At 45.1% G+C, this 26,214-nt stretch overlaps 1 protein-coding gene across 1 annotated transcript in view; it reads left to right on the forward strand.

The window, feature by feature from the left end:
• Positions 1 to 4,231: 4,231 nt before the first annotated feature.
• Positions 4,232 to 26,214, forward strand: part of RIPOR3 (RIPOR family member 3) — a 53,614-nt gene continuing 31,631 nt past the window's right edge. The window contains exon 1 of the mRNA XM_044455171.1: positions 4,232 to 4,353. The gene's annotated coding sequence lies outside the window, so the exon portion shown is untranslated. The remainder of the gene's footprint in view (positions 4,354 to 26,214) is intronic.

Raw genomic sequence — 26,214 nt, forward strand, 5'->3', positions numbered from 1 at the left:
AATGTTCTCTTAATACCTAATTAGGTGATCTGAACACCAGCCTGACTGTGCATGATTTATGGCTGAGCACGTTCTTAGAGTCTGTGGGGAAGGGAAAGACCCCCTCCCCATAATGCAGGGGAGGCCATTAAGATAATTATAACCAATAACAGACAACAGAACTATGGCAAAGGAAGATTCAGCTCCAAAGTATACATAATAAAAAACTATGTTTGGACGAGTGTAAGAATGCCATACAGGGCCAGTTTCTCATTATTACGAATAGGAATTTCTATTTTACAGGTTCTGAGACCCCAGATATATACTGTGGAAAAAAGCATCAATATTTCGCTTTGTTTACTAAGTACCCAAAAGGGCCCAATATAGTCAGACCCATCCACAGGGCACCTGCATGGGGAACACGGTTGCCCGATTCATACATGGAGCAAGGGTGAGTGGTGGTTGTACATAAAAAGACATGCATGGTGGGGGGGGGGGGGGCACGTGCAAATAAAATGGGGCTCCCCCTATACTTAACTCACTGCACCTTGAACACTGCATTTCATTAATTTCCCCCAGACTGGTTCCAGTACCAAAAATGATCGGGGCCGGAAGAAAAATATTTACAGTTCAGTACAGGTTAGGTGGGAAAAGCACAAAATCAATCATCTTGTCACACCTTAGAGATTAACAGATAGTGGCAAAAAAGCACCCATTCTCAACCTGGTATCCTCTAGATCCTTTGAACTCCCAGCAGCTCCAGCCAGCACGGCTGGTGGTCAGGAATGTCAGGAGCTGTTCGAAACATCTGGAGGGCACCAGGATGGGGAAGCTCGGGAGGCCTTTATGCCACTCCATGTACAGGGGTTTGCTGAGTGTCTGGACTGTGCAAGCTTAAGCGTGATTCAACACAAGCAAGGCCTTACCTGTTTGTGACAGGCATCCACCACTGGGGACACGATCTAGATTGCAGGTCCCCAGTTGGTCTGCTCTCCTGCCTGACAGTATAGGATGGGGACCTGCAGGCATACTTCAGGCGTAGAACATGTAGCCCCTGAACATTGCCACAATGCTGTCTCGAGCAAGGCAGAGGACGCAGGAGCTCTCTGGTTTTGCAGGCCATGTGCAGTGCCATTGCAGACCAAGAGCAATGCCCTGAGCATCATCTGCCCTTGAGCCAAATGCACTGAGAACTGATGGGTTGCACCAGAGAACACATGTACAGATAGGGTTGCCGACTGACCAGAAAAAAAATGTCCTGGTGTGCTCTTGGAGCATTTATGACAGCATGATCTGCAGAACCATCTGGTGAGGGTTTTTGCTTGCTTGCTTGTTTGGTTGGTTTTTTTGCCTGCATGGAAATATGCGGGATTTACAGATCTCACATCTGTACATCAAGTTGCTGTTAAGGAAAGAACTTTTGTTAGAGTGAACTCTCTAAACAAATTATTAAATACATGCACAACCAAGATGGAGGAAGACCTCTGCAGGAATGGTCGCCTCCAATGAATTAGGGGAGGCCTAATCTGTGTCAGGAATGGATTCCAATAAATCCATTTTTAAAATGGGGGGGAGGGCATCCATGTCTATTCTATCCCAATATACTTCTGTATAACCTAAGATTTTTACTTTTGGTACAAGGTATCAGTCAGACCTAATCAGTCTGTATAGGGCTTTGTCCACTAAAATACTAAGACTAAAGCAAGTTTAACACCAACCCTTGCAAACATTTCCTCCCCTTCTATCACTTGAAAAAAAATCACATCCAAAAGTCTACTGTGCTACTTGAAAGCACTCTGCCTGGGACATTTGGGCTGATCCTAAATTACTGCCTTCTTTACCCTACAAATAAAAATATAATTACAGGCGGCTGTCAATGGGTGGCAGCAACGTGTCCCACTGAACCAACAAACGGGCTGTACAGCTCAGGAAAAACTCCTTTAAAAGATCAAGATGTTTTAGGTGGCAGGGTCCAATGGTTTAAAAGAGAAGACATCTGGCAGAAAGGAAAATTTAAAAAGGAAGAGAAGTGGGGAATGACTGAATTGATGCATTGTTACAATCCTTTCCAAAGAACCTGTTCCCCAGTCTCAAAAATGTGACATTTCTGTAGGAATTTATGTCAGACATGCAGATATGCATGACTGCCATTAAACAACATAACAAAAGATTTGTCTTCTAATATTATTTCAGCAACAATCCATAATGCTAAGGTAATACAGCAAAGGCACCACACAAACCTGGTGAATGTCCCAAATTTGGGACGCAGACACTGTTGATGGTGGGAAGAATTCACCCCAAGTGGGAAGGATGGTCAACCTTCCCTGGACTGGAAAGGAGCTGAGTCAGTGGCCCCTGGACCTTGCCCAGCAAGGCAGTCTGCACCTCTTAAAGCACTGGAGGAAATGGGGAACCGCAGATGCTGAAGGCAATAGTGGGGGAAACAGGGCTGCCCTGGCCAGGCAGGTGCGGAGTTCCCTGATCCCATTATTTCTTGCCATCTCTTCCGGGTCACCTGCCCTCTCAAGGAGAACAAGCAGCGGACTTCATTCATCTGGCCTCTGACTTTTGGCTGGAATAGTCAGTGTGGGATACCCCACACATCTTTCTTGCAGTTCAACAAGGTCTCCCACTTCTTTTTAAATTAGCACATTTGCTTAAAGGTAAAGGTAAAGGTTTCCCCTTGAGGTTAAGTCCAGTCATGCCTGACTCTAGGGGGCGGTGCTCATCTCTGTTTCCCAGCCGAGGGAGCCAGCGTTTGTCCGCAGACAGTCTCCGTGGTCATGTGGCCGGCATGACTAGACACCGAAGTGCACGGAACACTGTTACCTGCCCACCGAAGTGGTACCTTTTTATCTACTTGCATTTGCAGGCTTTCGAACTGCAAGGTTGGCAGGAGCTGGGACGGAGCAACGGGAACTCACCCCGTTGTGCAGATTCAAACTGGCAACCTTTTGATCTACCAGCCCAACAGCACAGCAGATTAAACCACTGTGCCACCTGCATCCCTCACATTTCCTTACAGGTGCTGAAAACTGTGGCTTCCAGGGCTTCATTGGGCCCAGAGAAACAGGACAAGCAAAAGCAGAGGAGGGGATGGGCTGCTCAGGGCCCAGAGAGCTTCCTTCCACGGGTCTTGTTCAACACACACAAGCACACACGTGCAGCCCTCCCAACATCCAGAGTTTGGCACTGGGAAAAGAACATGATTCATATTGGTACTGCACTTGAAATTTTGTTTTAAGTGTATTTTAATTCACTTTTTACTATTTACATGCAGACTGCTTAGAGATGACGTGTGTGATGAGGAAACTGTGTGAGTGTTGGACTGGAACTTGGGAGGTCAGGTTTTCAGCCATGAAGCTCACTGGGTGACTTTGAACTAGTCACGGATACTCTAACCTACCTCACAAGGCTGTTGTTGCAAGGATGGGGAGAAGGAGAATTTTGTAAGCTGTCTTGGATTCCTTGCAAGACATGGAAAGGTGGGGCATACATATAAAGTAAAATATTAGTTTTAACGATAATATTGTGGTATTACTAATTAAAGAAGCAACGTGGAAAGCGCTAGGGTGCAACCTCAAGCAAAGGCTTGCCAGGGTGTGAAAAAACGCCAGCGCAGCTGAAGAACTGTCCCGCATGCACGTGTGAACCGACCAGTGCGCGAATCCTCAGTATCCGCTGGCTCCCCTCTCGTGGCAGATCCTTTTCCTTCCTTGCTGCCCCCCCCCCGCGCCCCGATCCTCATCTCAGGCCCCAACCTTGCAAAACAGTGCTTGCCGTGGGAGGCGGTGGTGGCTCCGGGGCGGGGGACGCTGGCAGTTCGCGGCTCGGGGGACCGCAAGGGCTTGGAGATGCTCCCCGGCGAATAACCGAGGGGCCGGGCCGCGGCAGAGCTCGGCCTGCGGTGGAGCCTCCATTTCCTCCCCTCTCCAGCCCCGCTGCGGGAGGGGGTCGCGGCGGCCGAGGGGGAGGGAGGGAGGGAGAAGCAGCCGCAGGGAAGGGAACCGGGACGGGCGGCCGGGCGGGCGGGGCGGCGAGGGGAGGGAGGGGGGAGGGAGGGAGCGCTCTCGCTCCAAGGCGCCCGCCGCCGCCCGCCGCACGCGTCTTCCAGGAAGAGGCGCCCAGCCCGGGTGACGAGCGGCGGCGGCGGCCGCGGCGATAAGGCGCTCCCTATCGGGGCGCTGCAGGCAGCGGCCGCGGCGCAGAAGTTGCGGCCGGGAGGCTGATCGCGGGGCGTGCGCGGCGAGGAGGAGCCGCCGGGGAGGCGCGCGGCGGACGCATCCCGGAGCCAGGAAGAAGGCAGCGGGCGGAGGGGGAGAAGCGAAGCCCCGTCGCGTCCGCAGGTGCGGGTTCCGCAGGAGATGTCGCAAGGTACGTGGGGAAGGGGCGGCGGAGAGGGAAGGGGTACGGGCAGAGGAGCGCGAGCTGGGGCAGAAGGGGGCGTCTGAGGAGGAGGAGGAGGAGGAGGAGGAGGTAGGAAAGGACCGAGGGCGACGAGAGTTTAATCCCGTCGGTGCCAGCTCCCGATCTGGGGGATAGTCGAATAGACGCCTGTCCAGAGAAAGGTGCAGGACGCCCGGGGATATGTACTCATCTGTAGCAGTTTGTTGAAAGGAAATGGGCAATGCAAGGAGCCGAGATGGGCTCTTGATCTTTTTCTTTACGGGCTTTCAAGGCGTTCTATAAGGACCACTTTTCTGCCCGATGAAGAGTCGCGTGTCACTCGAAAGTTTGTACTCGGTCCGGCAAAACCTTCCTGCCCGATCCTTTTTTGGCACTTCGTGTAGTAGAGACCTAATCATAAAGTTCTGGTGTGAATACCGAGAGTCTAAGTCGCTTCGAGTAAACGTGCGTAAGATTGCGCGGCGCATCTCCTCGCCCCCTCTCGCTCAGCGGTCGTGTGTTCACTTCCAGGCATGCAGCGGTGTTGAACAGCAGCTAAGAGCGCAAGCCTGTGCAAGTTTGGTCAAAAAGTCCTGCAGCTCCTAGCATGAGTGGCCCCTTTTCTGACCAAACTTGCCCCGGATTGCGCCTTAAGCGAGTTCCCCAAGGGCACTGGGCGCGTTTGTAACGCTGCAGGGGTTCAAGTGCAGCTGTGTGGACGGAGAAACTGGGGGGACCGTTGCACTGAATTTCTCCAGGGTGTGGAGAAATTCTTCAAGTATTTCTCAGGGGTGGTGATCTCTACTAACAAAGGCTGTACCACAACTCTCCTTTCCCGTCCCCACACCAAGGGATTTTGGTTTCTGGTGGCACTACTGCAAGCAGCCCCTGTGCTGACAGGTTGGCCTCCGTTTTGCATCCTTTACAACGTCCAATACAAAGTGCAATTCTGAAACCTTTAATGGGTGTGGGGGCACACTTGGGGGGGGAGAAGCAGCTGAGACAAAACATAAATACAACAGAGCAAAAATACATTGAGGAAAAAATGCATTGTGATCTTCTCTTTCTAGGAATGGGTGTTTAAAAAAAATCTCAGAGATTTTCTCAGAAAAAAACCTCTAGCCCAGACACTTAGACACCTGCCATATGATGTCCAACTCCAGAGAAGGGCTAGACGAGCTAGTCCTGAGCCAAAACCTGTCCTCCAGTATCTCCAAAGTTTTCTTAGGCCATGAAAGAGGCTTCTTCCTGCTTTTTTGCTCCATTCTCAGGGGGCTTAAAATGTCTTTAGAATGTGTTTAGGTGGTGGTCTTGAGCGGCCTTATCACCATGAGGTGGTGCTCTGTGTCTTTTTCTTTCCTTGCACATCTCTCCATCCTTCTGCAGCCTCCATGGCTTCCCCCTTGCTTCCTAATCTGCAAAAGCTTCATGGAGGAAGAATTACAATATTCTTCCCATGAGTTTTAATTGAACTGTGGGAAGGAGAAGCTGTGACAAGCTGCCAGAGAAATGACTGCACGGCAAAAGACAGGGCACTCACACACCATCCTTCCAACTACTTTATAAGTAAGCTGAGGATCCCAAACCCCATCTGTGGGAATTTATCTGAAATTTTCTTTTCTTTGTATTGCTTTTCTACCAAATTAAATGCGGACGACCAAAAATGGATGGATTTTTCCATACATTATGAATTCCAGTGTACTGGTCTGTACTGCTTGCCAAGACTGGTGTTCTGTGCAGTGAAATCTGCCTATGATCATGTGATTCAGCTCCCTCCTAGAAAGCAGAGACCTCCCAACATAATCCAGCATCCATGATTGACTCTTAGCTGCCTGTAATACAGAAGTGGTGCTAGATCCCCATTATTCCCACCCAGCATGGCAAGTGGGAATGATGGTTCTAGTCCAACCCATCTGAGCGACAGCTGTAAAGGCAGGTCCCAGTCCGAGAAACTGGATGAAAGGATGTACCTCAGTTCTCAAATGCAGGGGAGGGTTCTTTGAGGGGGAGCACAAGGCCCTTGAAAGGGTAGGTGTGAACTTTCGGGCAGAGGAAGAGATTCTGCTGCAGCTGATTGCTTTACAGCAGCAGAAATTCAGCACTGCAGGCACCCGAACTCATATGCACAGCACAGAAGTTGAAAAGAGGCAGGAAAGTTGTGGGAATTTGTGATCACAGCAGCAACAGTTTCTTCTGTCTGCTTCCTTGGTTGGTTCGTATGGCAAGGATGTTTAAGGGTTGGACCACAGGTTCCAGGGAAGAGCTGAGTCGAATAGGGTATTTAGTGGTCTGAGTAGACTTTCCATGGAAGGCCTGTGAACTAGGCTGGCCATCTCTTCTTTAGTTCACACAAACAAGTGAATAGGTTCCTGTCATTCCAAGGACAGTCTGTTCTAATCCAGTTAGGTTAATATTCTTAGTTATGTCCATTTTCTTATGCTCATTTTCTTACAGCCTCACAAGGTGAGCTTTGCAGGTGGAATCCCCACTGTGAATGGGTCACACAATGTAATATTAGTCTTACTGAAGCAGGTGTGAGAGGCTGAGGGGCAGAGGCACAGAGGACTAACTTACTTCCAGATTTCAGCCCTTATCTGGAGCTCAGATGCTTTTCCCTGCAGAGGGAAAACAGAAAAGCACAATATGATTCCTTGTATGTTTATTCCTGTGTGGCTGGTTGCTGCTTGGAGGAGTGTGGGGCTTTGAATTGGGACCCCCATGCCATGGTGGAGACAACAGTTCACTTTCACCCCTCCCTGTGTTGGAGTCCTTCTCAAGGCTGAAGAACATACTTGCTTGGGAGCAGTACCATTGAAAATAATGAGACTTAGTTTTGTGTAGGTATACATAGGATCGAGCCATATAACTGATAGACCTAAGGGTGCAATCCTATACATATTTAGACAGAAAAATGGCTTATGATTCTTAGCATGTTGCAACCCATGCAGCTGGCTGGGGCATGCTGGGAGTTGCCGGCCGTTTTTCTGTCTAGTCCTACATAGAGTTATGCCCTCACTTAGCTATGGTGTCTTTAATGGGATGGCATCCTTACTTATCAGCTCTAGTCTTCAACACACCTGTGGCTTACTTGGCTGATGAGCTTGGATGGGTGGAAGGCTTATACCCATCCTGCTTGAAGGAGGCTGTGGACCACTGGTTTGGCACCATGTGGATGGAGTGCTGGATGGGATGGACCGGCCAGCATGGCTCTTCTTCTGCTTGTCTGTTCCTGTAAGCTAAAGAGGAAATGTACTGGGTAAAATGTTTCAATTTATATATCTCAGTGTTGTATATGAAAACTGATATTCTCATTCACTCTTCCTGCATGAAGCTTATCTTAAAATCTAGCCATGCTGATGCTAGTTTTGACATTTCCAGCTTGGAATTAATTGCAAAGTGGTAGGATTTCCTTCAGAGTGCTGCTTTTGGTGAGCTGTTGAGGTTTTCTGCACGTGTACTTGTGATTTCTTGCTCATGCTTTTAATGGCTTCTGTAGATGATGATGATGATAATGCCTTCCTCCCATTGGGCTTCTGTTTTTGAAGAGCACTTTCCTGTTGGGTTTTTTTTTTTTTTTTTTAAAATGCAGAAAATGAGCTTTTATTTTTGAAAAGGAAAAAGGTTTTTTTTTTTTTTTTTATTTTTGTTTTTTTTTTTTTTTGTTTTTTTTTTTTTTTTTTAGAATGCAGAAAATGAGCTATTATATCTGACAAGGAAAAAGGTATTTTTCTTCTTGTTGAATTGTGATATTCTGCTGTAGCACAGCATCACATAGAGGTGATGGAGAGGAAAATGGGCAAGGAAAACTTTGTGTAGGGCTCAGATCTCAACTCTGTATCAGAAGTAGATGCAGTGATTAACAGGTACCTGTAGGAAAGCTCTTTGTGTCACGGCCTACATTTTAGTATTGAAACTCAGATTTTGGAGGATGGGAGAAGATTTGTTGGATCTTACACTGAGATAGCCCACTGGCATATCTAACCAGCACTGTCAACTCTGACTGGCAGTAGCCAGTGGTGTAGTGGAGCCAGGGCTCATATGAATGCAGAACCAGAACTTTTTAATTAACAGGGGCACTGTCATTAGGTCAGTTTGCACATGGACAGCCAGAAATTAAGGTATGGCGTACTGATTGTTTGCTTACTAACCCATGTTACTCTCAATGTACGATCAAATGTTCTGCAGCTTGCCACGGTTTGTTTCTGTCTTAGTCCTCAGCATGCTTTTTGCTCACTCTTTGCTAACTTCCCAACGATCTGTGCTATTGGCTTCTGAAGAGGAGGACACCAAGAAAGAGGCAGGAGGGTGGGCAGGATGGTCAAAAGTGGCAGAAGCCTTTGGAACTCCATTAGGGTCATTGCCTCCTGTTTCCCAGGCTGACTGTGAGAGCAGGCATGTTTTGGAAGAGACAGGAGGGGACCCAGGAGGAGGGATGTGACAAGGCATCAGAGAGACAAGCTATCCCATCAGTCACCAGCTGGCTCTCCACCAGAGGCTAATGAAAAGGAAGGATTAGGGAGAAGTTCCTAATCTGGGCTCAACACTCTTTACACAAGTAGAGACTTATTGTTCAGCTTGCTGGAGGGCTTTTAGAGTTGTGTTGTCCTAGAGTTGTGTTAGCTGTGAAGTGCTAATAAAGATCTGCATTGGAAAAGACTGTCTGGTGTTGTGGAGCCTAAGAAAGGAAGGGTTTAGCTCAGGACATCCTGTATCTAATGAGCTTTTTCTGCACAACCTTAGCAGACCACTATGCCATATGGAAACCGGGTCTCCTAGAAACTGTGCAAAAGAGGGAGGCCACCATGGAAGCTGGGGACTCCTAGCTCAGTGGGGCTGCTCATCCACTGCTGCTTTTCTGGCAAGCTTCTTAGGAGCTATCCGTGGTGCTGAGCTCCATCTCCCAGATAGATCCACCTCTGTGGAGCACCATGGATAGCTTCTGTAAATCTGAAAAGAGGCACTAAATGTTGCTGCTCCAGCACCAGGCTGGATAAACAGGAACAGGGTGTGGGGAGGCGCTTTATGTATCAGCAAAAAGAGGGAATTCATAACATGACATAAATGTTTGTAACATTTGCACTTGTTAATTTCTAACTGTAAGAACAAATTTAGAAATAATTGCTTGTGTTATAATAGAATTATGATCCTAGTGAACATTTCACCAGAGTGGGGTGACATGTTCAGACTGACCGGGTGTAACAAGGGCCTTGCTGAATTGGATCGAGGTCTAATCCAGTTCAGCATTTTGTGCACACCAGCAGCCTGTGGGAAACCCACACAGGAAGGCCTGAGTGCAGAATCAGCCATGCTTTCCCCGGGGGCCGTAATGATTTTGACTGGGTTTGCATAATCACCAAGAGAAAATAAAACATGTGATTTTCTTTCCCTCCTCAATCATGTGGGGGTATGAGCTGCCTAATTAGCAAAACTTCTGTTGCCAGGGACTGTTGCAATATGTCTTGTTGGTGCAACGTAATATGAGATTATTCCCCAGAATGGAGGAGGCAGGGTTGTGCTACTTTTTGGGGTGAGGTGGCTGTGGGTTTTTTTTAACACTCCTCCTTGCAGCCTGAGTGCAGGGACTTTCCTGCTTCTAGCACAGCTGTGCCTGAATGTGTGATGGACTTCCCAGTGGCCCAGTTTAGGACCATGGCCATTCAGGATGTAACATTTCCTCTCCCTACTTTCGTCTCTAAACCTTGCCCCCTGCACTGGGGTTAAAGAAAAAAGAAAAAAATGAGACTTGTTTCTTTTCTAACCCTTTTGGGGGAATTTGGGCATGAAAATATGAGGGAGGGGAACTCAAATTCCCTCTCCTGAATCATGATGGTCCCATTTTGGGAGCAATGTGTGCTCACCCAGAGTTGAGTCAAGCACCCCCGCCCCCACTGACTGTTCTAACGTGGCTCAAAGAAGACGAAACCAGTTGCTGTGACATGCAGTGCTGAGCTGAAGGAGAAGGGGCGAGGGCACTGCTTGGACCTCTCGGTTCGCAGCTCTAGAACAGCCCATGGATTCTGGGGAGCATGCCAAGCACCCCAACACTTGCTCTCACCAGGGTCACATATATCAAGAAGCTACTTGTATTGAGAAGCCCCAAATAGAAACCCCACAGGGTAACCACTGACTGCATGCAAATCGGGGCTGTGTTTGTGAGCTCCCTCTGCTATCCAGGTGCTACTTGCTGAGGGGAAACTTTGAGCCCTCTGCACTCCTGATTTCTGAAGGTTTTTAAAATCTTAAATTGGGTGTCGACTGAGCAGTCCTTCAAATAGAGGACTGCCTTGGAATGGTTCTTCATATAGGGTTCTGGAAGGTAGGGCGCATGGCCAGCCTAATAGGATAGTGAAGCAGGAAGGGCTTGGAGGTGGTGTTATTTATTTATTAGATTTCTAACCCGCCCTATTAGCCATATGACTTCCTGAGTGGGCTATAACAAAAAAAAAAGCAGAATAAAATACAGTATAAAACAGAAATTATAAATAATAAACATTAAAACCAACATAACACACAGAACTGATGACATACCCCACAGTTAAAATACTGCTTAAAACAAATTAGCAATTAAAACACCTTTGAAAAAAAGTTTTCATCTGGTTTCTAAAAGAATTTAAAGAAGGTGCCAGGCGAATGTCTCTGGGAGCTTGTTCCAGAACTGGGGTTCCACTGCAGAAAAGGCCCTTCTTCTCCTAATTTCCTAAGGAGGGGGCTCCTTCAGAAGGGCCTCAGATGCAGATCTAAGGTGCCAGGTATGGGAAGAGGCACTCCTTTAGAGAGTGTTTGGGCCCCATTGTGAGTCACATCTATGATACTGTCATAAGGAGTATGGTAGGATCTGAATTTGCACTGGATGTTCTCATTTTTTGTGGTGGCTAGATCAGCAAACCCAAGTTTGCTGAGCCAGTTCCCAAAGGAGCTGGCAAGGAGTATGTCCATCACTTGTAGCTAAGGATACAATGAAAACTTTGCTCTACAGCTGCTTCATTCCTTGTACTTGTGAAGAAATTAGGACATAAAGCAGTGTTTTAAATTACAGAAGAAATGTGACATTTAGGAAGAGTGACATGTTAGGAGGAGTGAAGAAGTGTGAAATGTTAGGAACAGCTTCCTGAGTGGAAGAAGCTTTTGTGAACTTTTCTCCATGGGAGGTTTCCCAGAAAAGACAGGTAATGCAACTCTGGCAGAAACTGAAACCCCTAGTCTTCAGGTTATATCCAGTCCAGAAACTGATTGTATTATCTGACATTTTTTAATCAAGGCATTGCCAAACTGTCCACAGTTTTATCCCCAAGGAAAACAATGCTGTTTTCAAAACATTGAGATGGATCCATGCTGCTCAGGTTGGATTCCCATTTCCTTTTTGGGCTTGTTTGTAATAATGTTTATTGCAGTTTTGTGTTTGCTTCAGAAAGGCAGAAGCTCATGACCCCATTTGTCTGTTGTGGGATTCTTCCGGAACACACATTGGCTTTGCTTGGATGTAAGGGCAGTGTTTGGCAGCAATTTGTGGGTTAATCAATCCACAGAGTGTAAATATGTGTGTTGCATAGGAGCAGTTTTCCAGAAACAACTCACCCATTGGCAGCACTGGTTTTGTGCTGTCTGAATCTAGGCATTCTAGATTGTTTGCGAGTTGAGCAAGCCCCAGTTGATGCCAGAACAAACAATCTGGATTAATGGACTCATAAATTGCTGCTGGATGTCACCATTGCATCCCAAAAGGGCCATTCGTTCTTCATTCTTATCCATATTAATGCTCTCACATCATTTGTGCTTATGCTGTCCATGATCACCACCAACTTGACTGGAGTGAAGGGGTGTTGAGCCTCTTTCAGCCTGAGGGCTGAGTACCATTTCAGAGAAGCTCTGGGGGGGGGGGGGCAAATTCGGGGGGGGGGGTCAAAAGGTAAAATGGATGGGGCCAAAATACTAAAGAAGTCTTATGGCTTAAAGTTCCTATTGTTTACCTAATTTACTGCTTTAGGAGAGACATTTAAACCTATTAAATAGTGGGGCAGGGGGGATGGCATGAAAGCCAAGAAACCCCAAAGCAATTGCTGGTTGGGAGAAAAGAGTTGAGGTCAGGCAAACAGGAGTGTGGCCTTGGAGGGCAGCATATGGACCCCTTGAAGGTTGCATTTGGCCCATAGGCCAGAGGTTCTGCACCCCTGCTGTAGAGTCTGACTCTTGTGGAAGCTTGTGTTGTGTGTCACAGTACACCAGCAAACACTTGGCTGCTACTAGCCCCAGGGAATACAGAAGTGGTCCATCCTTATTTCAGATGCCCCATGTGTTCCCTTAGCTTACAGTGTTGGGCTGAGCTATCTCTCTTTATCATAATCAGTTCTCAGTGTTCTGCCCATTGTGCCCCACCAAGCTTGCATGGCAAAGATATATTATGGGATGGGGCTATGCAAAGAAGTCTTGATTCTAAATGACTGAAGCCCTCTTGAGCAGGGGGCTCAGCCAATGGTTTCCCAGAATGCATCTCCCTCTTTCCTTCTGGGTAAGTGAAAGGCTGCCTTTCATGCCTATGGGCGAAAGCAAAGTGCTGCAGATGGCAGCTGAGTCAGGGTGACGAAGTTTGTAGTGACAGTTCCTCTTTAAAGAGAAGAAAGATGGTTGGAAATGTGAGGAACAGATTCTGAGGTGTGGGTTTTAGTTAAGAGATCTCCGGTTCTCAAAATTTTATTTATTTATTTATTTAGCGAACTTCTATGCCGCCCCATTTGCTGAAGCCTTGGGGTGGCTCACAACAATAAATAAATACATATCAACCATATAAAAACAATATAATAACAATATAATTGGAGACGTCCTGGCCAAAGATCTAAAATCAATAAATAATGTTAACAATTAAAATGACGTTTAAATAAAAAGGTCTTGGCCTGGCGCCGAAAAACAAATAACGACGGCGCCAGGCGGACCTCTCTGGGGAGCGCATTCCATAGATTGGGCGCCACCGCAGAGAAAGCCCTCCTCCGGGTACTTGCTCTCCTAATATCCTCCACGGAGGGTTCCTGCAGGAGGGCCTCTCCCGCTGATCTCAAGGAGCTGGAGGGCATGCATGGACGTTTCTTGAGGGAGGCATACCATTGCAAATTCTTTAAGGCAAGGAAGCAGGAACAGAAAAACGAGTCTTTGAAGGCAGTTACTTGGATGTTCTTTTTGGAGGAATGGTACGTAGGGAGGCATGGAAGAAGACCTCTAGTAGTAGGTATATAGGCACAGGTTTTACAAACATGATTTAGCTCAAGGCCAAGAAGATGTTTGCTGGCAGAAGGTAACTAATCAAGCTGTAAATTGACCTGTACTGAACTTTGGAATGAAAAGTAGCTAATGGTGACAGGCAAATATTCCATAGAGGACAACTCTCGTAATAAGCCTCTTGCAGGCTAGCAAGTATGGGCCGCAAGGATCTTGCTTTTAATCTGTTTCTGGAGCTGGTGGGCACAGCCCACTGGGCACTTCTTCCCCCATGTCCAATTGAACTGAACATGGAAACTGCAAGAAGGGAATTTGCTGGTCTGTCATCCTCTTCAGTGGAATTGGGTTGTGCTTCAGAGTCTCAAGTAACACAAGGACAGGCAAATCCACTTCTGATGTGCTGTTTTTCCAGATTAACTCCTGTTGCCAACTAATGCTCTGCAAGCTGGGTTTTCTGTTTTGGAAACTTTCAGTGTGGCTTCAGAGACAGAAGGTTTACAGTCATGATTTCTATGGCAACAATGAAAAAGAAAGAAAAAACCCCAGCTCATTCAGCCATTGAGCTTGAGTGTAGTGAAGGTTAACAAATGGTAGATAATTCAGATGTTGATATTTCAATTTGAAATAGTATAAACCCAAAGTTCTCAGCATGGTGGGATGCAGAACATGCTAAGTGGTTTCTAGCTTCATATATATAAATATATATATAGTGAAAGAAGAAGGGCAAAGAAAAGAACAGAACCTTAAAAAAAACCTGTATGCCATATGGGGATCCTTGTCGTTATTTTTCCAGTGAAAACAATGCCTCCAGATGAAACTTTTACTGTGCTTTTGTCCTGCTTCATTCACAGATTTGGGAGTGGGGGTAAGCCCAGAAGATGTTATTTCCCCTTGTTTTAGTACCGCTTCCTCTATATTTTTTCTTACCACACAAAATCCGCTAAGCAAGGGAAGATGGAATAGCTGCCCATTGCTTTCTCATTGTTAGTGCTCTGTCTGGAAAAACATACAAGATCCAGCAGTCTCCTATGAATAGGAAACTGGGTTGCTGTTTGTACACCTGGAAAAGCTGCTTGGGCTGCTGCCCCATCCTCTTCACTGCACACAAGGTACGGAAGCTGCAGTGGCCTTGAATCCCACACAGTGTCCTCGTGGAGTCTCTACCCGAGTGTGATTTAGCACAGAGGCACATGGGTGCCTCCGTGGTTCAGAGAAGTGCCAGGGCAGGAGAGAATATGGGCCCTGTGCTGACTCTGAAGCTTGCAAACATTTTGGGACTGGAGAACAGCTGTCTCCTTATAGTATGGATGTGTTACATGTTAACAGTGTAGCCCCTTTTAAATACTGCAGTGCAGCCTTCCCTTGCCAGGCTCCTTCCAGATACGTTGGACTACGAAGTCCATCTTCACCCAGTGCCCATTAAGGCTGGTGATGATGGGAGTTGTAGGTCAACTCACCTGGAAGGCACTCAGTTGGGAAAGGCTGCTGGAATGCAAAGGAAGATGGTTTTGAGCCTGAGATGAAGGGCAGCTCAAGAACAAACGGGGGGCTGCAGTTAAAGAGGGGCTCTAGCATAGTTGTGGAGGATCTGCTCTGCATGCAGAAAATCTCAGGTTCGAGTCCTGGTATCTCCAGGTGGGGCTGAGAAAATACCTTTGCTTTCCAGTCCATGTCATGATGATTCAAGCTGCCCCGGCCAAATACCAAAGGCTTTACTATCCTGAGAGCCAATTCTATCTATTTTTGTTAATCTCCGAAGGCTGTGGCTTGTCTAAGCCAGGAGAAGTTGGTTTTTCTAGCCTGCCTAGGGAACCCGCCATGATCAGCACTGCCGTATCTCAGCAATCTCCACTATTTCCATGTGCAAGTCATGGTCAAGGAGCACAAGGCATGGAGACTGAGCCTCTGTTAATGCCATGCACAAAATAGTGCAGTTTGAAAACTGTGGAAAAGGTAATATCTCTGCAGTCTGATGGAAATTGTGAGAAGCTGCACAACAATAAAAAGAGGGATATGTGTCCGTCTGTACCACAGCACTAAAATGGTGAATCCTAGACACTGGAAACGTGGCATGTGTATGAAGCAAAAGTGTGTAAGCTTCAGGATTATTTTGCTTTTTACATGCATTAATTAATTTTAAATTAATGCAGACTTCCCTAATCAATGCATGCCTTTACAGTCCATACAGTTTGAAGCCAGAGAAGTTTAGGGGGTCAGGAGGCAGAGTTGGCTCCTTTCTGCCTCCCACCTCCTGTATAGCAGCCCTGCTCAGGCCAACGGAGCAGGCAGGGGGACCGGAGGTCTGTTCCACAGCAAGGGCCACGCCTGGGGTGGCAGCAACAAGTCTTCACACAGATGGGATGGGATGGGATGGGCGTAATGCATCTGATTAACAGATACATATGTTTGCTCAGGAGCTTCACTGTATCAAAAGGGCCATTGCAACCTATGCAAGACTGAGTCTGTTCACTAGGAAGAAATCAGTAAACATTAATGGTACAGGAATCTGGATGAGTATGAATATTCCAAGATATGGAGAGGTGGACAAAGGAGTATGTATTGGCAGCCAGATCAGGTCCCCTTTGTGTCAATCCTTTCTGCTTCTAGTTATAAAACAAACCTATCTCATACTATATTAGCAGTATAAATATTTACACAGACCTTTCAGAGCGAAAAGTGCGATTGCTGGCTGGTTGGGGGTGTTTTGGTGCTGTGTACATCATGTGACAAAGAAAAGATCCAGGCTTCCCTTCATCATTTTGCAGCACAAGCACTTCTGTCATTAGTTTTGTAGAAATGATGACAGTCAAGTTTGTGTGTGTGTGTGTGGGGGGGGGGGGTAAGCATTTAACAGACTTTAAAAATGTCAAAGCCTGTTTCTAATTTTTATATTTTTCTAAACAAGAGACTCCAAAGATGTTCCATGGGGTTACTGAGCATTTGGTTGGCAGTGGAGGAATTCGATCTATTCAGGCATATTAATGACTGTGTCTTCATTCTGCAGTTCAAATTTTTCTTATTGTCAATGGCACCACCAGCATAATTTGCTGTCTTCCAAGACGGTTAATCTCCTGATCCAGAATTCCATGACCAGATGTGTTACTACAGAAGCATACTAAAAAGAAAAGATTTTTTTTCCTAATCTTTCAGTCTTCCCAATTTTTCCAGTCTCTGCCCCCACTACCTATTAGTAAATTGAAATTTTGCATTCATATTTCAGTTTTCTTTGTGCATGTGTGTGATGGAGACAATGAGAGAGGGAGAGGACAGGCTAGAAGAGCATGAGAGAGGAGAAGGAGGGTTGTACTTTCCTACATCTGTTAACATTTTAAGGTTCTCATACAGGACTGGAAATTGAAATATGCTGTATTAGGGACATGATTTATGTGCCTCAGAGACAGTTTTATTAAATCCTGAGGAGGTTTTTGAAACTTTTTTTTTCTCCAAAAGTGTTGTACATTTCTTAAGAGCTGATTTATTCCAAATCACTCACAACAACGTTCCTGGCAACTGTGGAGGTTTCTCTGAAAGCATGAAAAGGTATTTGACTTTCCAAACTGCAACAGGTTCTGATGCTGACAAATCAAATATTCACTTATTTGTAACAGGAAGTTTTGCAAATAATAATTAATGTGAATTTATATTGGAGGGAGTTTTTTCTTTCTTTTTTAGAGCCCTATAATTCCCATTTTGGGCATACTAGTTTGGCATGGGAGAACCGCTATATTGCTATGAGAGATAAATAAATGCATGCTGTAATTCAAAACATCTACTAGAGAGTAAGCCTCATTGAACACAGTGGGGCTTTCTTCCAAGAAAACATGCATAGGAGTGAACGGCACATCATTAAATGCTTTTATAATAGATTCACATGTTATTATTTACTTAGTACATATAGGGGTAATACATGGGGTTGCCTGTAATTCTCCATGTGCAGAAGATTATGAACATCCTGTGAATGGCAGGAAAAGTGTAGTGACAAAGGTCATCTCCAGACACTTCCCACCAAGCAAAACACTTAGCCTATTTCATCTGTCTAAAGGGGTGGCCTGGGAGCAACAGGAAAGGAGTTCCAGGCACCATTAGGATGCTGTGGTTACTGGGGGAGCCTGTATCCACCCCCACTCTGCTCCCATTTTGTCCCCAAAAGCACTGCTTCTGAAATCATTCCTGCAGCCTCAGAGCCACAGCTGGCAGGAAGTTGTTCCAAGATCAGAGCCCTACCTCCAGCGTTGGAACAAATTTCCAGGTCTGGAACTGGGACTTGGATTAATCCTGTGGAAAGCTAGACCCTTTCTAGTGCTCATAGGATTGTGCAGGTTATACCTTGCTTCCATCATGAAGCTCAGGATAGAGTATGCGTGGTCACCAGCTGGTCTCCCATCCAAGCCTTGACTAGACTCAGACCTGTGGGCTCTGGTGAGCAAAATGTGCGCCTCCACAGAGGAGCCTGGCCTTGACACCCTATTCACTCTCCTCTTCCTCTTTGCAATTGGACCACTCATCCCCCAAATGCAGAAAACCCTAACCCTCTGCAAAGCCCTCCACTCCAGCTAACTTCTCACACTGACACTGAGGAGTGGGTCAAGCTTCTCCTTTCCGCTTACTGATTCCCCTCCGTAAACAGTCCTGCAATTTGCTAATTTTAGGATACTTCCAGATTAAGGTTTCATTGTGGCATTGCCCTGCTAATTCACAGAATTTTATGGGGTCAGCCAGACATTGCCATTTTTTACTCAAAAAATGATCCTGCTTTCTTCCCATGGAAAGGTGGAATAGCTACACAATGCCTTCTAACTGGTAGGAGCCCTCTGTCTGGAAGTTCCTTTGATACTGGACCTCATGGTCTTCTAGGGGTCTCAATGGAGGCTTCTGTTAGACCGTGTGTGTGTGTGTGTGTGTAGGGTGAATTTGTAGATCTGAGCTCCATATGAGGAAAAAGCAGGAGAGGGTCACCTCTATGTTTCAGAGTTAATGTGTCCTGAAAAGTTGACCCTGGATCTGGTGACTACAAAGTAACACCAACCAGTAACAGCATTTCTTCGTTGAGGGCCACCACAGAGAAAGGCCTACCCTCTTGCTGCTGCCTTCCAATCCTCCCTTGAAGTTGGCACTTGGAGGAAAGCATAGTGTTCAGGTAGATTCTGGTTGGGAGAGGCACTCCATCAAGATCCCCTCTTCTTTCTCTTTATCGCACTCTGCTAATTCACTGGCCTCAGCCATAATTTTTCTATGAAAGATAGCTCTCCTTGCCGCGCACAAAATCAGCCATTCCTTGTGGAGAAGATGCACCAACTCCTTGATAATTTGGGCTGCCATTTGCTCTATCCTTTCTAACTCACAGGTGTCTTCTTGGAGCAGTTAAACAGCATTGTTCCCGATGTGGTCTAGCCATGGATTTTTTTTATAAAGGCAACATTACACTGTGTTTTATTTTCAGTCTCTTTCCAAATCACCTCCAGCATATTTATTTGCATGCAGCTTCCCCTAATTATGCTCCAAGTGAAAATATAAGTGAAAAATAAATGAAAATGTATAGGTGCAAAATACTCATATGGAATAATAAATCAAAGAGTGTGTCCACATTAGTAAGCTAATGAAGATGCTGCAATTAGCATTTCCCTAAATATATGGACAGGCATTGTAATTATTCTTAACATCCCTTTTCTACCCATCCTTCTTTATTTTGCCAGGTTTTTAGCTCAGACTTGAAATTATTCCATATGTAGGAGGCTGGGCTTGACTGGAAAACATCAGCAATAGAAAAAATCTCAGAGGGAATATTAATGGTTATTTTCAGATTGCAGTAGTTGTTAAACTGCTTTCTCCTCCAAGGTGGTGTAAAGGCATCCAGGCAATTTTGCTCCCCAAAGTTTTTTTAATTTATTAAATAGAGAGCATTTGATTTCTGGAAAAAACAGCAGTCTCTTGGCTGGGCTTAAAATCCTAGTTTTCCAACTTTTAAACTAGAAGGGAATGGAATGACCCAAGGGCCACCGCTTGGTTTCCTACTAAAGGCTACAAGAGAATGTTGCTGCTGGCATTGTTTCGCCATGTCGAAGAATTCTTGGTGCAAAATGCACTCCTGCTGCTATATGGAGATTCTGTATGATGTACCTGTTTCTCCTGCTGGGGTCTGTGGGGATCAACGGTGTTCCTTAGAATCGGTAGATGAGCTGCAGCTGGAACAAGCTGAAGTGGGAGTAGAACCTACCATTTCACCTCTGCAAGAGGTTCATTTTAGACCAAGGATGAGCAACTTGTGGCTCTTCAGTTGTTTTGTCCTACTGTTCTCATCACTCCTTGCCACAGGCTATGCTAGCTGGACTTATGGGAGCCGTAGGCCAAACCATCCACCGTTTGGAAGATTGAAAATGAGCCTAGTGGACTTCTGTGTCCCTATTTTGCCAGCCCCCCGTTTTGTGCAGCTTTACTTCCAGTTCACCCTTTCATTCAAACCAAGATTTTCCGTGACATTCTGATGGGCTAAACTCTTCAAAACCAAAGTTTCACGAGAGTCTGGTAATTCTGGCGTGGACAGCGCATCTGTTACCTGTATGTTGTCTGAGGTTTGGGGGATTGCCTACGTTGGGTCATAGACAGAAGAGCACTGCATTTAGGAGACATTGGACCAAGTAGCAAAATGTTCCTGCTTGTCACAAGAGTCTTCACATTTGTGTCTCATCCCAATAACGCCCTGAGCTTTGTGCTCTCCTGCCTTCCATAGAACGGAGTAGCTGTTTGTGTAGAATTAAGTATAATGGTTATTCTCAGAAATACAGTGGCCAGATCTTCATTCCGTTCAGTACTGGCCCCAAGTTTTAGAAGTTCTTCAGGTACACGCTGCTTCCTCTAATCTCTTTTTGACACAACTTGTACAACCCCCTAGTAGAAAAGTGCAAGTCAGGTGATGGATGCTGGTGCCCCTCCTGGTTGTTTTTGTTTACTGATATTTTTGTACCACCCAGTAGCTGAGGCTCTCTCTTGCTTGTGTGCATGCTCACAAAGGGCAGAGAAGTAGGCCGTGACGGCAAGCGGGAAGAGGTGGTAGTGAGGAACTGTGAGAACCAAAGGAAGATGGGCCATCCAACAGCTCAGTAATGCCAAGCCCTGAAGCCAGTCGAAGCCCCTATTCCTGACCCCGGGTGTTGAAGTGAACTGAAGTTTTAAATGAATTAGAAAAGTGAGAGATCAGGCTGGTTTTCTTTTTTAAACATGAAGCAATTGGTTTAAGCCATATTGAAGCCATATCAATTCAGCCATATTGGAGGCCATTTCTGTTCTTCCAGACATGTTTTCTGTTTATGTTCAATACCACAGCTTGGTACTTTGTGGTGCTGCCATTGGAATTAGGCCTTTTAGTGTGAATGGATCGTGGCCTTACTCTCACTGACTTTTCCAGCAGTTTCCAAGGAAAAGGAAAATGTTCTAATTCTAAATTGCCCTCTGCAAACTCCATGTCCCCAAAATTTTATTGCTAAAAATGTCTTGGGCTTGGTGTCAACTGAAAAGTTAAACATTTTTGGAAAGTTTAAACAGCCTGCTGTGCTATTTTTGGGTTATTCAACTACATTAAGATAGATGTTTTCCATGTATCATTTCTCCATTACAGACACATATTTCTCTTTGTACTCATATAGCCTCTTTGACTTATTATTAGAAACCTTGCACACATCTTCATCTCACAGATAGAGGGACCAAGAGAAAGGGGCTTGCTGGGATGATCCATGATGCTCAAGCAGCGGTTCCCAAACTCTTTTGGTCACAGAACCTTTCTGAAGACATTTTCCTTTCTGTGGAACCCTAACCATATCCCTGATTTTTACTAAGCATTGTGGACCCAAAATGTTCTTCCTTCTTTCATCTGTTTCTATTGCATGGATGAATTACATAATGTAGCCGGTTTGGAAATAAAGAGAACATTTTAAATATAATGAATGAATGAAGCGATTATATGGTAATATTCCAAGTGAATTCTTTCGATTATTCCCAACACTGTGCAATACAGTCCTAGGAACCAAATGATGTGATGCAGTTCCTTGTTTGCTGATTGGACACCAACTGACAATTGAATAGTTGGCCTCATCTGGTTTCAATTTAAAATCTGTTTTAAACTTGAGTTTTGAGATTTTCCCCCTACAAGGCTTCTGTGGAACCCTTCTTCCTTGGGACATGCAGTCCAGTCGGCAAGGCTGGAGTAAGATCCAGTGTCCAGACTGTTTGGCTTTTGTCCCTGATATGGGGAAGCGCCATTTTGACCTTCATCTCAGGCAGCAAAGTCTCTTGGGTCACCCTTGCATGTAAGAATGTCTACTGTCACCCCTGTGGCTGCTCACGGTCATGGGGTGGCCAGACAGCATACTCTACAGAGGGAAGTCCTCTGTTTAAAATGGTTGTTAGAGGACAGTCCTTTGTTTGCAGGGCTGTCTAGCATAACAGGTTAAAGACTGAGAAGGCAGAGCGGAGACTGTGAAACTGTCCTTTGATGACACTGGCAGAACAGACTGAGCAGGGGCACAGGTTCCCTGGTGATCTTCCCCTCTTTGGTGAGCTGTGTGGTTTTTCCTACTTAACTTATAGCTATTATGTCCAAATTTAAATCTATACATAGCAATTAGCATAAGCAAATTGAAGCCCTCTTATCCTTCCGTTTAGGTAAGAGATTTCCCTTTTTTTGGGGGGGGGGCAATCTCTTTATGTGTGTGTGTGTGGGGCCACCCTAACTCACTGGGGACTCCGATCACTTCCTTAGGGCTTGCTGCATGGCCAGTATTAATGTCTGGACAGGTCAAGTTACTGCCCCGCCTGCCAGCTCAACACAGGCTGCCCTTCCTGTCGGCCAAGGCCAGAATTGGAAGCTCTTCTCCAGCCACCTCTGGTGCCTTGTCAGACATTAGGCAGATGTTGACTGAGGAGAGGGCATTTCTTGGTGGCACTCCAGCTTTGAAGTATTTCCCTGGACATGTTCACTGGTCATGGTCTAATTTGCTGCAGATGCCAAGTCAAAACACAGTGAAAAGGAATGAATGAACATTGAGTCATGCTTTTATTTTGGCTCTTAAGATGGCAGTTCAGTACTCTGAGCATGCTGAATGATGGGTTGGCATTGGTCCCATCTCATTTACTGCACACTGTTATGCATGGGGATTGCTGGAGCCATGGGACTTTTTTTTTTTTACAAATATACATTGGGTTGCATCCTTAATTTCTTCATTTTCCATTCAGCTGTCTCTTGTATTTATATTATTTCCTTAACTGGTGTCATCCAGGATTTGTGCTCGTAAATACGAAGAAAAATGCACCACTTCTGTGAATTTATTATCTGTTTCTGCAGCTTTACTCTTTTGGTAAGGCACTGATAAGTGCTGTAGTCAGTACGTGACTGTCACATAGAATAACATGGTTATCTGTCTTTCTGAAGCTGGTAAAGATCCTCTGCAATTTGTCTGAGGCTCTTAATTCATCAGGACTAAGTTAAGTTGCTGTAAGTAACCAAGCCAGCCAAATGCAAAATCCACTACATTGGTTCATAAAGTCCCTTTGCTTTGTGTATAGTAACGCATGTACATACAAATGCTGTATATTTCATATTTTTTAATAGACTGGCATTAAATAATTAAATGTATTAACCTGATTTGTTACTGTTGCTACATGCCATCGAAACCTCTGTGCTTTATGGTGACCCCGTGGACAAATGCACTCCCTCCAAATGCATATTGCAAAAGTTCAGGAAGGGACACATTTTTAATATTTTCTTTTGCACTAAGATTCAGACATGCAGCATATGCCTTATTAAGTTTACACAACAGAGCAAGAACGTCTTTAAAATGAGCCACATCCAAGGCCCATCAGTTTCTGCGGTTTGCATGAGAGAGAGCTGCAAAAACAAAACAAAACAAAACAAAACAAAACAAAACAAAAATCTTTGTATTATCTGCACTAGTAAATTGAGGAGCAAATATTAATCTCTGTTTAGGACTGGCCACATTTTTATTAGCCCCTGTTCTCATGGCTTTAACAGCAGATTAATTGGTTGGCATTCTCAGGGTATATTACTTTAATCTGCTATAATGCTTTACCTTCTGGTCTGTGCAGATTTAATTGATGTTAAAGGAACAGGAGTGGGCTATTTTTTCTGGTCAGTTTGACATGGTTAAGGCCTATGAAAGGCAGCACTTTTAAGAACGTTTAATGGAAAATCCTATTGGATTCAAGGGGACTTACTTCTGAGTAGACATATCTACAGTGGCACTGGTCATTTGCTCAAGTCAGCATCCCTAGCTTGAAGGCTCATTTAAAGCAAAACAGCATGTTAAGTTAAATGGGGAGTTCATACTTTGTCTTCTTTTGAAGAAGAACAGATATTTTAAGGGAGGAAGGAAGTGGAGAAGAGGAATTGGGAGGATGAAGCAGCCTAGCAGGGACTGGGTATGCTCCATGATTATGGAACACAGTCAGTTTTGGAGAGTGGGGGAATGTAAAACTGGAATGTGGTGAAGGGGAACGGAATGGAGTATGGAAGAGGACATGGCTGGCTGGCTGAAATCATAAATAGGTGTTATGGTTTCATGAAAACCACAAGATTTTCTTGCATATCCTTCTTGTCAATAATCCCTGTATTTAGGACTACCTTTCCACACATTCCACTTCTGGGTGGGTGTCTCACAAGTTTATGATAAAAGTGCTTATTTTGCTACATAATTGTATGGGAGGGAAGAGGAGGCCAGAAGTACACACACATCTGTCCTGAGGCTTAGCTGAGAAGTAGGACCTGAATAACTTCTATGTGATTTCTTTTCCGTCTCTGCGGCTTAGTTTTTTATTTAAAAAAAACAAAGCACTGGACTTTTGAAGTGGTGTTTCTCAGCATAATAAAAGGCCATAATAGAAGTAGTAAAAGAGAACAGGTCAGTAAAAACAAAAGCTTGAGTATAGGAAAGATTGCAATGTATCTTTCCTATAGAACACCATAACTAATTCATTTTCCACCACTCAAGCCAAATCATGACTGCAAAAGCCTTGTTCCTCCTCACTCTGAACATGCCGGATTAGGCCGGAAGCAAGAATGGTACAGTCCCTCACTGTGTTTGCAGCAACAATTCCTCCCTTCCATGATCAGTCAACCTCAATGCATGCGTAAGGTGCATTTACGAAAACTGTATTCATTTTGGATGAGCATAAGGTATGGAGCAATACACTCCACTAAAAAGGCTGGGAAGAGATTTATTGCAAGTTGATGCAATGCACCATGCTGCTCCGTTTTAGTAGCTGAGATGGTTCATTATATGTTTGCTGAAGTACAAGTCCAGGTCAAATTGACCCAGGCTAAAAAAAGGTAATTGTGAAAAGTAAGGAACTAAATTTAATCTGTTATTTTTGACTCATTTATTTTATCTAAAAGAAGTAACCCTCCATCCTAGATAGATACCCATTCATATCTGCAGAAGTGAGTAAAAGCTACTATGAGGGTAAACATAACTTTGAAAAGCAGAGGAGATGCTTTGAAAACACCCTCAACAGAATGAAACCACAACTACTATAAAGCATACTGAGCATGCTAGTCTCTTCATAGACATTTAAAACAGACTAAAAGGCAACTTATTTTGTGCTACCTGATTCTAGTCAACTCTCCCATCTATCCTGCCCATGATTCCCATTTTCACTCAAGGTTCTCTGATGCCTTCAGAGCTGCCAACAAGCTCTGTACTCTGAGTGACTGCTGTCAATAAGTATTGTTTAAAAACCACATGAAGTAGCCTTCAGGTTGCACCTTTAGTGTAACAACCTGCCACCCCACAACTGTACCCTGCTTGTAGGAGTCTTTCTCCAAGGAGGCTTGCTTGGCACCTACTGAGTCAGTTGGTTCACATGTCAAAATAAGCTACTGGCTGTTTACTTGCTAGTCCACATTCCTCCCAACAAATGAATGGACACTCTCTGGCTTGTCATGGCATGTTTACCCATAGTCTTCCAGCTCACCCCCAGCATGGGCCTTCATTTCCTTATCCCTGCAGAGGAACACTTTCCACATTCACACCCTGCATCTTGCTACTGTTCGCAACTCCTTTTCAGTGCATTTTTTCCGTATGCAACTTTGAACAATTATTTTTCAGTGCCTTGGTACTATGCAAATAGGTTTATGTTTTTTACCTTTAATTTTTCTGTTGCTTGCAAGTATACTGCATGCATTTCATCTGTCTACTGTGTACTTTCTTGAGCAGTACAGATTAATCTATCTGAACATCTCTGCATCTCCCTTGACGCCAAACTCCTAAAGAGGCAGCTGAACGGGACAGAGCTATTATTGTGGGGATCTGGCTGAGCGTGTTTCTGCTTACTGCCAACAAGCTTTGGTTTTTAATTTAACATTATGTTTCTGTCATCCATAAGTGCTTGCTCAGGACATTTCCAAGTGCCATTTCTAGCAGCAGAGGCGCAGACATCACCGAGGGTGGCTGGAGGCAGTGGTAACACGATCGCAAAGAGCAGCTAGGTATCTTGCCACTCTTGCGAGGCAACTCTGCAACTCATGTCAAGAAGTCCCTGGCAAGCCTGGCTTCTGGATTTGCTTATTCTGACAAGCCACCAAAGGAACACGCCATCCCCAGCAACCCAGCGTTCCCAGGGTGGCTTGTCTGTGGT

The sequence above is a fragment of the Varanus komodoensis genome, unplaced genomic scaffold (genome assembly GCF_004798865.1).
Source record: "Varanus komodoensis strain SLA01 unplaced genomic scaffold, ASM479886v1 scaffold8, whole genome shotgun sequence".
Lineage (NCBI taxonomy): Eukaryota > Metazoa > Chordata > Lepidosauria > Squamata > Varanidae > Varanus > Varanus komodoensis.